We start from the raw sequence: 15,112 nt of genomic DNA, 5'->3' as shown, positions 1-15,112 counted from the left end.
TGGCAATACGGTAATTTAATCACGTGGGCTCCGGCCTGACCGAGCATACCACCTCGCTCGGTCGGAAGATCTTCCTTTGCGGCCTCCACGCGCATTCTGACATTGGTGACCCTCGACAGAACGCGCCTCCTTCATCATCATCACTCCCCGCCCCTCCGCACCGCGCCAGCCAGCATCGCCTCATCGGGTACCTCGTCCACTAGCCGCAACGTACCGCGGCCTGGGCGACTCCTCATTGGCATCATCGGGCTTTCTCACTATACCGACCGGTCAGCAAGCAGAGCACATCTCTCCTGGTCAGCACGTAGCATCGGCCCCGCACGGCAGCTATCCGACTCACTGGATACTGTGCAGCAGCTTACAGTTCCGACTCACTAGGACTCACTGCAACAGTTCCGACTCACTGGAACTCTCTGGCACTGGCGACACAAGCACAAGACTGCAAGATTCGACCTCCAGTCTTGGGGGGAGTGATGTGGTGGTACCCACAATTAGCGCCACATTCCTGCATCGTGCTATCGAAGTTTTATCAGTGTGTCGGCATATATACGACTGCTGTGAGCTGAAATCAATCACGTGGGCTCCGGCGTGATCGAGCCTTACCTCGCTCGTTCGGAAGATCTTCCTTTGCAGCCTCCCACATGTATATAAGTGTATTAAATTATATCATCAAATACTTCAAATTATGTGTAAGAGAACACTTTAGGCTTAATTTTAAGGCATATGAATTAGAATGTTGCAACTTGTAGCTGATTATTGTGAATCAAAACTTGAATGTTATAAGGTGTGTACTTATTTAATATGAATATATTGTTGTATCAAATTGATGTTAGTAAATTTTGTGTCTGAAGTCTGAACTCAAGTATAATTATTATATTGTTTAAAAAAGATCTCAGAAAACAAAATTAACATCTACTTGTATCTAGTCTAGTTCATATCTATTATATCTAGTTTATATGCAAAAAACCCTATGCTTTTAAATGAAATGTAGAAGACCGCAACTTTTGATTCAAATAAATCGTAAATATACTAAAATATTATTGATGTTAAAGGACAAACATAATATACCACATAATAAAAAGAAATGACAATCTAAACACTAAAACACAAACTAAAATATACAAATATATACAAACTTAAAGTATAAAGCTATAAAAAGAGAAAAACTTCCCCAGGTCGTGGCACTTGGCACACCTGGCAGAGTGCCCAGCAAGCTGACAGCATTGCCACGTTGGATGGCAATTGCTATCCGCTGTGCCAGCTAGCTCCCGGCTCTGGGGTCTCGGGTGGCTTCAATAAGCTTCTTAGATATCTGTCTAAAAAGCTTATGTGCCTCCGGACCCCATGCGCCTAAGGTTTCCACCCCAAAAGGTTCAAATATGAGATCTCCGCTGAGGTTCTCATATTTGTGCCGCTTCAGGTTTTCTGCCTGGTTTGCGGCTGCGCCCGCACAGCTCGAGGTTCCCTGGACGCAAAAGAAATTGTGAACTAACTGTACTTACTCGTAATATCTGCATACAGTGTTTTATTAGGGGAAAGTTTACGCACATTTCCAAATATTATTCAATATCATTTATTTGTTTACAAGTAAATGAATATTTCATTTCACGAGGTTTTTCCAAAATATACTTCATGTTTACATTTAATGTGGTCGAGACTAAGTAAATATTATGTTTGTCCGACTTCGTAACTTAGTGTTGTGCTTTAATAAATGTTATCGATGTATCATTTGTTTCATTAAACACCCAACTTTATATTACTTTTAATGTTAATGAAAATTAACTCACGCAGATTTAATAATTACTAAGGTTGGGTTGCACCAGAGGCGTGGTTAAAGTTAAGGTGAAAGTCATAATTATAGTTAATGCTAAATTTAACTTTAACTTTAACCTTAACTTTGACCGGAGAAATTGACAGATGACAGCTGGTCCAACAAGGTTATAAATGAACGTGGGCGGGGGCGCTGTTGGTTAAGGAGAACTGTCAAAAATGGCGTTTTTGTATGATGACAGCGTTAGTTCCTTTTTTCGCCACGTTCATTTAAAACCTTGTCGAGCTCTTTGGTTATGGTTAAATATGGCGTCTTGATGGCGTCCATTTTTAACTTTAACCAAAGATTTGACATTTTGATTTTGAGATCAAAAAAATGGATGTGGATTTTATGATTAGCCACATGATGAAGTAGCTAAGTTACAAGGTTTGTTCAAAGAATAAATATTTTCCCTTTTTCTTTGTAATTGTCTTTTATTAAGCCCAGGCGCGCACTAGCGGCCGGGCCGCAGCGGCTAGGTCGCGGCGGCCATCGAGATAGATACCTTAGTATGAAACCGCCATAGACCACGCGCACCTGGGCGCAACGCGTCCTGCGGCCACACCATACTTTCGATGGCCGCGGCGGCCAGGCCGCAGGCTTGTCCTTTTTTTATAAAATGTAAGTTATCCACATCATCCAACTACGTCTTCAATTATTGAAATATTATAGGCTAACGGCGCGTTCACATGCACGTTGCGCGTTTCCTGTGCGTTTTCTGCTTCTCGAGCATTTGGCGCTGAATCCGCCCGCGCAGAACACGTGGGAGAGCCATGCTTTGGCACGAATGGGCCGGCTCGACCAGAGAAATACCACGTTCTCACAGAAAACCGGCGAGAAACAGCGCTTGCGTTGTGTTTCGCCGTGTGAGTGATTTTACCGGAGGCCCAATCCCCTACCCTACCCTCCCCTATTATTACCCTATTCCCTCTTAAAAGGCCCGCAACGCACCTGCAGCTCTTCTGATGCTGCGAGTGTCCATAGGCAACGGAAGTTGATTTCCATCAGGTGACCCGTTTGCTCGTTTGCCCCCTTATTTCATAAAAATAAAAAAATAAAAACAGGCGCACGTTTGAACGCGCTCTTACAGTATTTACAATTTTACCGTCACATACGTACAGGTTTCGATTTGCAAGCGGAGACCAAAACAGAGACTAATAAAGTCCGTCAGCTGAGTTAATTAATCATCATTGGATAGCCCCGCAGGCCCGCCATTCCCTCTTTCTCTCCCGGGCAAATCCTCTTTAAACAAACTTGCTTTTATTTTACACTTTTAAATGAAAAGCACTCAACCAACTCGGATCCGCACAACAGACGTAATAATAAAAACGCAGGTACTTTATTGCATAGGGTATTGAAATGTCAAATGCGATTCACTATTACATACTCAAGGGTGGATGAGATTAAATTTTATGTATAAGTTATATGATAAAGAGATGACTCCGTGAACTTCGTACTACTTTCCTCCTGATATGAACTTTCTCTGGACTTTCACGAATATTTTAAGACTAAAATTAAAGGAGTAGAATTAAGGACATAGAATATAATTTATATCCCGGAAAATAGATAACCGAATTTTGGCGCAACGGAGTTGCGGGCGTCATCTAGTTATTTATATATAAAAAAAAATCGTAAATAGAGTACATCTAAATATATTTATATATGTCGTAGGATGATTTGATAAATCGGATTATCGCGAAAATTCTAGGGACTTCGCGAAAACACGGATAATTAGACAATGGTGAATACATTTTTCAACCTTACTGACAAAAGGTCGTGTTTTCGCGAAAACACGAGTCGCCTTAGTAAGATTGCGAAACGAATCGTTAGTTATTATCGAAAAAAATCACTGATTGGTTGGTTTAAGCGCCCCACAACAACATCTTCTCTGATTGGTTGAAGACTTGATGTTTTAAATGTCAATCTATTGTCACGCGTTGTTTTTTTTTGTGGTCGTTTTTGTAAGCGAGCTAGCAGTTTTTGATATTTTTAATGTGTTTAAAATTGCAGTTGGACTTGAAAAATAGTGCGAAAAGTTATCTAAAAGTGTGTCTGTAAATACAAAATGACTGATACAAGACGTGAAATTAGTGCTAAAGTTCAACAGATCCAGAAAATAATTCTGAGGTTATGGTTGAGATAAGAAAAAGGTTAAATAAAAAGTAAAGTTCCTATGAAGAGGCATTGTCATTTCTTACCCTTTATAATTCTATGTTGTAATACCTCAAAGATACATAGGAAAAGATAGTAACCAATCAGAATAAGAGTTGGCCAGTAAGCAAAAATCAAGCCAATCAGCGTTAAGAATGTGCGATGTTACTAAGGCAACTCGCGTTTTCGCAAAAAACCTAACTTTTTTAGAAACATTGAAAAATAAAAAACAGCATTATCTAATTATCCGTGTTTTCGCGAAATCCCTAGAACTTTCGCGATAATTCGATTTATCAAATCATCCTACGACATATATATAACTCAAAGGTCTGACTGACATAGTGATCTATTAACGCACAGCCCAAACCACTGGACGGATCGGGCTGAAATTTGCCATGCAGGTAGATGTTATGACGTAAGAAAGGATTTTGATCAATACTGCCACAAAGGGGATAAAGTTTGTATGACACTTCGTTAATTTTAAACCGATCGGCCTGAGACTTTGATACATACTTCTTAACGCGAGCGAAGCCGCGGGCAAAAGCTAGTTAGATTATAAGCCTGCAGAGGTTACATCCATACTGATATTATATTATAAATGCGAAAGTGTGTATGTCTGTTTGTCTGACTGTTTTTCTGTTACCTCTTCCTGCCCAAACTACTGAACCGAATTTGCTGTTTGGTATGGAGATACTTTGAATCTCCATAAAAACCCGGGAAAGGACAAGGGGCCCGGAAAAATGTATGGTTCCCGCGCGATAAACGAATTTTGGCGCAACGGAATTGCGGGCGTCATCTAGTTCAGCATAAACTCATTCGAAAAATTACCAATGCATTAGAGCATATAGGATTAAGCTGTAAACTGTTAAGCTTAATATGCTTTTAACTAAAAATAGCGCTGTAAAAGCCGTTTAAAATACATTTTCAGCTCGTGGTAATAATATTAATAATTCACTCGGTGGTTTTCAAAAGATCAACGCGACAAGACGCGATGCGGCTCGGAATTTTCAAACAAATATTTTAAATTGAAAGAACATATTTTTAATAGCCCCGTGATGGCCCCGTGCGAGTTTCTTACGCCGCTTTTTCTCTACCACCGGTTCGGGAACTAATCCGGCTTTTGTAAAAAATTAAGTCTGAATATATATTTTTTAAATTTTGGCTGCGTAGCAAATATTTATATACAGGGTGTAATAAAACATGTTACATCCTGTATATAGACTTTAGGGCCGTAGTCGTCAAATTGCGGCCCGCGGCCCTTATTTGTGCGGCCCGCGACAAAGTAAATTCAAAATTCAATGGTCAACTATGTTTAAAATTACGCCATATTAAACGATAAAAGTAACCGGCCAATTTTGGCCGGTTATCGTTAAGTTTAGTTAACAAATGTAAAAATGATAACATAATAATGTTGTTTTATGGTGTGGTACAACTCGGTACTCGGTAGGACCTGATTACACCTACCGAGTACTGAGTAGAGTGGCGAGACAATGTTCTCTACCATTAACATTTTCCGAGAGTACTGTCTCAACTCTGTACTCGGTAGGTGTAAAAAAAGCATTAGTGTGGAACCGTTCTTGGAGCTCCCTTCAAATACTCTGCGACCCGGTGCTGGCACTCACATTGTGATGTGTGGCCCTTGGCCAGTAAAGTGTGACGACCACTGCTTTAGTGTGTGTAATGTGTATGTGACCCTTCTTTAGAGTTCACTGTGAAATAGCACCCTAAACTCTAAAGTAGTCATTCTCAAAGTGGTTCAGGTGGAACCCCAGGGGCCTATGAGAGACTAGACGGGGGTATACGTAGGCCCTGACAAAAAAAAATATTTTGTGACCAGAATTTAATTTCGCGTGCTACTTATTATAGGCGGATAATTTGTTGAAAAGCACAGCGACTGTTACTTGAAATAATAGCAAGTTTTATGGATTAGTATTGTGGGGGGTGCTTAAGGGCGTCCGCAGCATGCAACAACAACTTAAAAGTGGGCCAAGAAACAAAGGAGTTTGGGAAGCTCTGTTCTAATGTATTATCACTTAGTTTTGTTGCACCCTGTATAAGTAGCGGTATTCAAATCCAGATGTAATTTAGGTACCGGTGTAAAACAATTATCAGGTTCAACTTCTGTGGAGTATCACATTGCAGCGTTGGTCGAAGCCAATTATTTTTCACTCAGCCACTCAGCCAATTATGGTATCGACAATTATTACGCGAAAACATATTTTTACACATGAATGAATTCTGAAAATCAACTTCAGAATTCACGCATCTGTAAAAATATGTTTGGCATGTTTTAACTATTCGTCCGTTGTTTTTAATTTGGCATATCTTTTGTTTATTAGTATTCTCTATAAAATATTTAATACATAATTATATATTAATATTATATTGTCCTTCGTATGTACACCTTGTATACCATAATGTAATCTAAATCTAATATAAAAATCTCGTATCGCAATATTTGTTGCTAGACTCGTCCGAAAAGCCTGACGCATTCGAATCTATTATGATGGATCAGCTAGCAATACATGAGCTCCTGAGCCCTTAGCCAATACGTTTTCTTTATCGCTTCTTCATAGAATCGGCAATAAAAATGACATAAGCGTTCACGGCTCATATCATGTCAATCCATACATTTTTATCGGCGACTTTATAAAGAAGCGATATTATAGAAAACGTGTTGGCTAGGGACTAAAATATATATTAATACAGATAATAATCTCAACACTGGGCGTAGGTACATCAATGTGATTTCAAATAACCTAAAGGATCAAAACTGTGCAGCATCACCTATCGGACACCCGGGAAATGACTATTAGCAGGATGTCCGTCAAACGCAAAATGGACGGTAAAAATATGGAAATTCCGTTCCGGGAAGCTAATTTCATTATAGCCCAGTGCTCCATCATTCAACTATTAAAACCTTTCAGACAACAACGCGCTGTTTTTTAGTTAGTTTTATATATCTATACTGAATGTATACCACAGTGGACAGAAGGGTGGCATGAAGGTATTTTCAGTTGTATAATATATACCGGGTGTATCAAAACTAAGTGGTAAAACTTTAGGGTGTGTAACTTTTTTTTCTTTAATATAGAAAAAATTGTGACGGCCTGATTTTTTTTCCAGAGCTGCTACTTTCATAGTGAACTCTTTTTAAGGGACACATAATATACACCTTAAAGTATTATCACTTAGTTTTGTTACACCTTGTTACATAATATACTTTAAGATCGTTTTGACTCTGTTTTATTTACACTTATATTTTATATTAAATGACGCCCGCAACTCTGTTGCGCCAAAATTCGTTTATCGCGCGGGAACCGTACATTTTTTCGAGATAAAAAGTATCCTATGTCCTTTCATTTATTTTCCTGAAAGGTATGGTGATACTTTAAGTCCCGGCTCAAAGTATCACCATACCTTTCAGCAAAATCGGTTCAGCGGTTTGGGCATGAAGAGGTAACAGACAGACAGATACTCTTTCGCGTTTATAATATTAAGTATGGATATGGAATAGTAAATAATTTGATTTCTTCTTGGGTTTGATATATGCGTTCTTCGGCTACACCGCTAGATCACAAGTACTTCTGTGTAAATAGCTATGTCCACACTGTGCACTTTAATCTTCAATTTTCGTCATCAACTTTCATATTGACGCATTCAATAATTGAATGCGTCAAGGAACGCAACGCCAATATTGTCATTTTTGAAGTTTTGGATACGGTCAAAGGGCATGCGTCGCGGGCATGCCTCACGTTCACTGTTGACTGCGCTATAACGCATGCCCTTGACGAACAGAAAAGGCACTGTGTGGACAAAGCTAATGGCAGGTATTTATACGTGGGAGAGCCATGCTTCGGCACGAATGGGCTGGCTCGACCGGAGAAATACCACGTTCTCACAGAAAACCGGCGTGTATTTAAATCAATCGTTACATACATATTCTGCTTGTTATATCGCGGACTAGCCGCTAAACCGTTCGTTTAAAGCAGCTATCCCCAAGCCGCGGCCCGCGGGCCGCATGTGGCCCGCCGGGACTTTATCTGTGGCCCGCGTGATGTTAAACCATCTTGAAATTCACGCCCACCGACAAAATAATTTAAATTTTAAAGTAGTTTTACAAGTCGTGACTCGTGAATTTCTTTCCACATTAAAATCGTTAATTTTGAAGAACATTATTTTTCAACCCTAAAAAATTTTTATTGCAGCCCGCGACACCAAGATCAAAACATGTTTGTGGCCCGTGTGAAGTTGAGGGCCACTGCTTTAAAGGCTACACCTTGTGAGGTGTAGTCTTTAAACGAACTTTCGTTCAAATGTGTTTGAACGATAATTCACGTGCCAAATTCAGGCGAATAATTTTTTTTATTAATTTTTTTATGAAATAAGAGGGCAAACGAGCAAACGGGTCACCTGATGGAAAGCAACTTCCGTCGCCCATGGACACTCGCAGCATCAGAAGAGCTGCAGGTGCGTTGCCGGCCTTTTAAGAGGGAATAGGGTAATAGGGGAGGGTAGGGATGGGAAGGGAACAGGGGAGGGTAGGGAAGGGAATAGGGTAGGGGATTGGGCCTCCGGTAAACTCACTCACTCGGCGAAACACAGCGCAAGCGTTGTTTCACGTCGGTTTTCTGTGAGAACGTGGTATTTCTCCGGTCGAGCCGGCCCATTCGTACCGAAGCTTGGCTCTCCCACGTATATTATTACTACATTTCATGTTAAATTCAACCACAGACAGTAACAGACTCAATCGATACGCAGCAAATATGTAATTTTATGTACCCTATGAAAACCCGCCAAAGCTACCTTTGACTGCAGGATATTGCGTCGTGTTTATTTAGCATGGGTTTTTGTATTTGACCTACAGATTTGTCCTGAATTATTTTACCTCTGGTTTAAACTTTATGTCAATGTTATAAGGGTCATATTATGGTCATAAAAGCTAGGAAGTGAATTCTGGGGCCCTATTCGAATAAAAATACATCAGGTTGCACTTCGGAGTGCCGACTTGATGCCGACAGATGTGAAACAGAGAGCACATACATATTCGACTCGCGTAGAAAGGTAGAATGTTGCTTTCTCTCCTACGCGGTGGTAGTCCCTCCATCCATGAAGCCGCTAAAGAAGTTTTAACTTCAAAAAATATTTTATGCCTGAATAAATTTAAAACAAATATTTTCAGAATAGTCACGCCACGCCACGCTGGTTTGGGAACAAACCCGCCGAGAAGAACCAGCATAAGAAACTCGCATGGGGCGTTATTAAGCTATTGCATAGCTTTAAGCGCGGCGACCGAATCAAGAAATTCCGTAACGAAAAAACCAAACCCCCCCCCCACTACGACCGGCACAGCGGTGCGGCGTTGCCGGAATTCAGCACAGTGTTTGTATGCGTGCGACTAGACGTATGCGAATTATAATTGCATAAGCTGATAAAAATGACATACAATATAGCTTTTCTGCGGCAATCACCGAGTGCCACACGTTACACGTATTTTGTTGTAAAAAAAGTTCGACACTACGAATGGCAGTTTACAATCTTAACATGCAGGTCGTTTCGCTGCATGTTTTACGTGAGTCTGCCCGAGATCGAAGTGTCATTCGAGTTGCGAGAATCGAGCCCCCTGGACGCACTATGGGGGCGCTCAAAAGGATTCCAGGGCACGGTTTAGTTTGGACTTAATTAATTTTGACAGGGTAATGAAGTTGGCCCTTTGATCAGGCCCTAGGTCTAGGTATTGTATATGATTGACGCGTAATTTGCCGACTGTGCAAATAGTGTACAGCTTGGCCATAGTTTAAATAATCGGCCAAGTGTGAGTCGGACTCGCGCACGAAGGCTTCCGTGCCATTATAGAGCAAAATTAGGACATAAATTGTGTTTTTTGTATGGGAGCCCCCCTTAATTTTTTGTTTTAATATATTATTAAATATATTAAAATATAAATAATACTGAGTTTGTGAATATTTCAGGTTTTTAGTATTCGTTTTTATAGCGGCAACAGAAATACATAATCTGTGAAAATTTCAACTCTCTAGCTATTACCGTTCTTGAGTTACAGCCTGGAGACAGACAGACGGACAGACGGACCGACATCCAAGTCTTAGTAATACCCTTTTTTACCCTTTGGGTACGGAATCCCAAAAATAAGGGCGCTAGTTTATATTCATAGAACTTACTGCAAAAGTAGCAGCGCTGAAAGAGCAAATTTTTTGTGATATGTATCTGCAGGCGTCATGAATTTTCCCATACAAAAAGGTATGGCTTTCAGCGCTGCTGCTTTCACAGTGAACTCTATACAGGGGAGTAATACACCCTATATTATTATCACTTGGTTTTGTTGCTCTACGACTACGTAAACAGTGCTTAAATTGTTTATCTGTCGGTACTACATCGCTGGCAGGATTGCGGTTGGCGGCTGCGGTTGGTTTGTCGATTGATTCACTAGCGGTTGAGTCTAGTGGTTGTAGGCTGTAGCCAGTGGTTGTAGCCAGTGGTTGAGGCTAGTGGTCGGCCTGTTGCTGTTACTGTACAGCTTTAATAGCTTTTGCATTTATGTTATTGGAAAATTAATTTGTATGGTCCAATTTCTATAAATAGGAAAAAGTGCAAATCTTTTGTTCTAGTCTTTTTTCAAACATTTATAGACTACAACAAGCATTCTTACTAATATTTTAAATTCGAAAAAGGCTGTGGAGGTAACCACAATTAGCGCCACTTTCCTACATCGCACTATCGAAGTTTTCTTAGTGCGTTGGTATACGAGTATATAATACTAGACGTTCCGCGTGGCTTCGCCCGCGTAAATTAGATATTTCACAGACAAATTTGTCCAAAAAAATTGCCTATGATCCTTTACGTGATCTACTTCATATCTGTGCCAATTAACAGAAAATTTGCTCCAGTAGTTCGTGAGATATGTCCTTTCAAATAATTTCCCTCGTTTTTCCACGTTTTCCTCTATTTCTTCGCTTCTATTAGTCTTAGCGTGATAAAATATAGCCTATAGCCTTCCTAGATAAATGGATTATCTAACACTGAAATAATTTTTCAAATAGGACCAGTAGTTCCTGAGATTAGCGCGTTCAAACAAACAAACTTTTCCGCTTTATAATATTAGTATAGATAGTATAATTATATTACGACAGGTGAAACCAATCACGCCGGGTCACCAATGTGGGATATGCGTGGAGGCCGCAAAGGAAGATATTCCGGCCGAACTACCACATCGTTGCTGGGTCAGGCTGGAAGTCCACGTGATTGATTTCAGCTGTCGTATTAAGGAGTGAGCACACTGAGACGGGCCGTGCCGGGGCTCAGCGTGCCGGGGCTCACCGCAAAAATCCGCCTCCATACAATTTGTATAGAAGCGAAAATCCGCTGCGCCCCGACACAGTGTGCGATACGCGCATCCGCTTCCACACAAATTGTATGGAGGCGATTTTTGCGATGAGTCCCGGCATGCTGAGCCCCGGCACGCTGAGCCCCGGCACGGCCCGTCTCAATGTGCTCACTCCTTTATACCGACGCACTGAACACTTCGATGCGCGATGCAGGAATGTGGCGCTAACTGTGGATACCGTCACAAGGCTGAAACGATATTGACGAAACTTGGTATGAAGATACTTTCAGAGACGGGAAAGGATGATATAGAATAGTTTTTTATTACCAAAAAATGTGCGGGACTAACCCCAGCGCAATAAAATATTTTAAATGCGGTAAAAATGCGAAAATGTTTCTGTACCATACCCTTATGCCGCGGCCGCATATGCGTAGTGCGCTAAAACCGATACTATCCGGGAGTTGACAATTTTTAAAAAATAGTTTTAAGCGCTTCAGTTGTTTACAATAATACCTGTAAATTAATATTTTATTCATTATTATGCCCTAGAATGAGTTAAAAGTTATTTTAAATACTGAATTGAAAATATGTCACAAAAACGCGGCATTATGGTCTCGTGCCCACGTGTGACGTCATGTTTCATGAAACAAAACAACCGTAGAGCAAAAGTGAGTAAGTGCCTAACCTAACAACTGTCAATTTTTTTTGACACTGAACGATGACGTCACTGATTCAGATTGGCGTTTCCAATCACGTGACTTACAGTCAATAAATCCTATTTTTTTCAATTTAAAATAAAATAAATCAATAATAATTTTTTCGATATTTGTATTGTTTTAGAGTTTTTATCAATAAATCTATAAAATTTAATAATTATTTTAAAATTCTAAACATACTGTCAACTTCCGGATTGGACGATCATCACGAAGCTTCGGACAACAGACGCAGGTGCGGCCATGCCGTAAAACTGCTGAACTCATTTAATGGGTCTAAAAATATCTTGAATCCCAGGGTGGGACATGGGAACAATATACGTTTCCGCGAGTTTAGTAACTGTCCGTTACTTATACTTCAGTTACATTCAGTGGATATGACAGCAAAATAGCCAATCTGTAACATGTATGATCAAATCCGATCACTAAGGGCTGGTTTACACGTATTAAGTAGATAAGTAGTAACTAAATTCTAATTGTCATCTAGTTTAGTACTTACTTAATTTTAACTTGCTACTGGCCACTAAATTTCGTGTTTACATGCAATTAACAACTTAAAATTAAGTTAAAAAGCTATCTACTTATCAACCTAATACGTGTAAACCAGGCATAAGGCTAGACTTAGGGTCAATTCAGACCGCAACGCAACGAGTTGATGCATTTCTAAAGTATGGATTTGACAGGTTTGCAAGATGTCTCACTCAGTTGAAGTCTGTCAATTCAGTTCAGAAATGCATCTACGCGTCGCGTTGCGGTCTGAGCTGACCCTTACATGAGTCCGCGCGAACGAGCAGTTTGGACGCTACACCGTAACGATTCATTTAAGTAGCGTCGTCATTATGTATAACTAGACGACGCCCGTAACGCCGTTGCGCAAAAAATTATTATCGCGCGGGAACCGTACATTTTCTGGGATAAAAAGTATCCTATGTCCTTCCTCGGGACTCAAAGTATCTCCATACCGAATTTCAGCAAAATCGGTTAAGCGGTTTGGGCGTGAAGAGGTTTTTTTTTATGAAATAAGGGGGCAAACGAGCATACGGGTCACCTGATGGAAAGCAACTTCCGTCGTCCATGGACACTCGCAGCATCAGAAGAGCTGCAAGTGCGTTGCCGGCCTTTTAAGAGGGAATAGGGTAATAGGGGAGGGTAGGGAAGGGAATAGTTGAGGCTAGGGAAGGGAATAGGGTAGGGGATTGGGCCTCCGGTAAACTCACTCACTCGGCGAGACACAGCGCAAGCGCTGTTTCACGCCGGTTTTCTGTGAGAACGTGGTATTTCTCCGGTCGAGCCGGCCCATTCGTGCCGAAGCATGGCTCTCCCACGTATAATTTTTTTTTACGTAACACAACATTAATTTAAATATATCTTATAATATCTGACATACAAATCCACATTTGTTTTAAGGCGCTATCACAACTTTGCGTGGTCTACACGTACCAAAGTCAGAATTTCGTATGTCTAACATTCCATTGCGTAGTTATTTGGTCGTTGTAATAACATTTCTGTAATATTTTTTCATTTTATTTAAAAGAAATAACGACATATTATTATCTTAATTTCTTTTAACCAATTTCTTATTTTACTATAATATTATTATGTTTTTTATAATGGTAATATAAATGCAATGATGATAAATTAATTTTATCATCATTGCATTTATATTATCATTTTAGTATGAATACAATGTTTTTTCTATAAAACATGTTGTTTTTTTGTTTACATTGAGGTTCTAATTATGAATTATAATTGTTTGTGACGTAACCATTGCTGATTTGTGATTCTGTATAAGTAAGTTAACGTAATGTTGAAAAACGATTTAAAGTTTAAATAATTGTTTTAAGTCATTCTGTGCAATAGCCTAAATATAAATACACTATCCAACTGTTGGGCAAAGGCGCCGCCCAAATCTTTCACTTATCTTGCTCCAGCGTCACCGTTTGCCAGCCCAGCTGATGTGCCTCTAGTGGGGAGTTTATAACCGTATTCTAGGCTAGAATCCTTGCCAGAAGCCTAACTGGACAATGTAAGCTCAACAAGCGCCTTTACAGGATAGGTGTTAATATCATTACGACCTGCAGATTCTGTGACACACCTATTCACCTTCTACTTGACTCTACTGCAAAAACTCTCCTAATTTACTAAAGAGGAAATTCGTAGCACCAATCTAGATCACATCGTCAAATTTATGAGCAGCACTGGGTTGGAGACGGATGCGTCTAATACGAAGGAATCACAATAGATCCTCAAAGATCATCTTAACATCAGGATTACAATGATCTGCCTTCAAATCAAAAAAAAAACCTCTAGAGCATAGCGCTATCTTGTCTTAGGCCTAGATATATATCATACTCACTCAGTCGATATCCTGCCTAGATGTATGCGGATAACGCGGCCAGCCCAATGCCACTTTAGCTTGGCCGTCTTGATTCCTACGTCTGTAGTTCTAGTTTGGGAGAAAATTATGTTTTTTTTGTTTTCTTTAGATTTAAGCTGTATTGATCTTTGGTAGACCCTGAATTGGAACTTTTGTAAATCGTAAATCGGTCAATGATCGAGTTTGCGCATCGTTGGTTATGACGAGCGAAATACACGTCATACCAATGAGTCTGCGCTTCAGTGAGATTGGTAAGTCACCATCCCTCATGGACCAGTTTTTCTGAATTTCTGCTGTCATAAGAAACTAATTGGCCCAAGTTCAGGTACTCATCGACAATTCCTTGCTCGTCTAACTCGACCCTACGTCTCGTACTGTTGATCACTGTTTGTGTTTTTGACCTATTTTTTGTAAGTTCCACCTCTAGACTTGCAGATCTTGGAGCATAATTTAATGATGTGCGGCCTACGGCTGTAGGCGCAAAAATGACGGAGTAGTCGATAAAGCGGAGATTGCTTAGTTTTTTTTCTTGGTAACTAAAATTTCACATTTTTAAATACTTATTTAAAAAAATCAAGGTATTTTTAAGTTTTTAATAAAATTTATGTACCAGATACTGTTATTTTATTCTCTTCCTTTTTACACCCTTGTGAAAATCGCTAACTTAAAAAAAACGTTAATTTTTTTAGGACGTTTTATTTTGCACTTTTAAAATGAAT

Source organism: Aricia agestis, chromosome 13 (assembly GCF_905147365.1).
Source record: "Aricia agestis chromosome 13, ilAriAges1.1, whole genome shotgun sequence".
NCBI classification, from domain to species: Eukaryota; Metazoa; Arthropoda; class Insecta; order Lepidoptera; family Lycaenidae; genus Aricia; species Aricia agestis.
The sequence above is the reverse complement of the archived record's forward strand: the minus strand, read 5'-3'. Positions refer to the sequence as shown.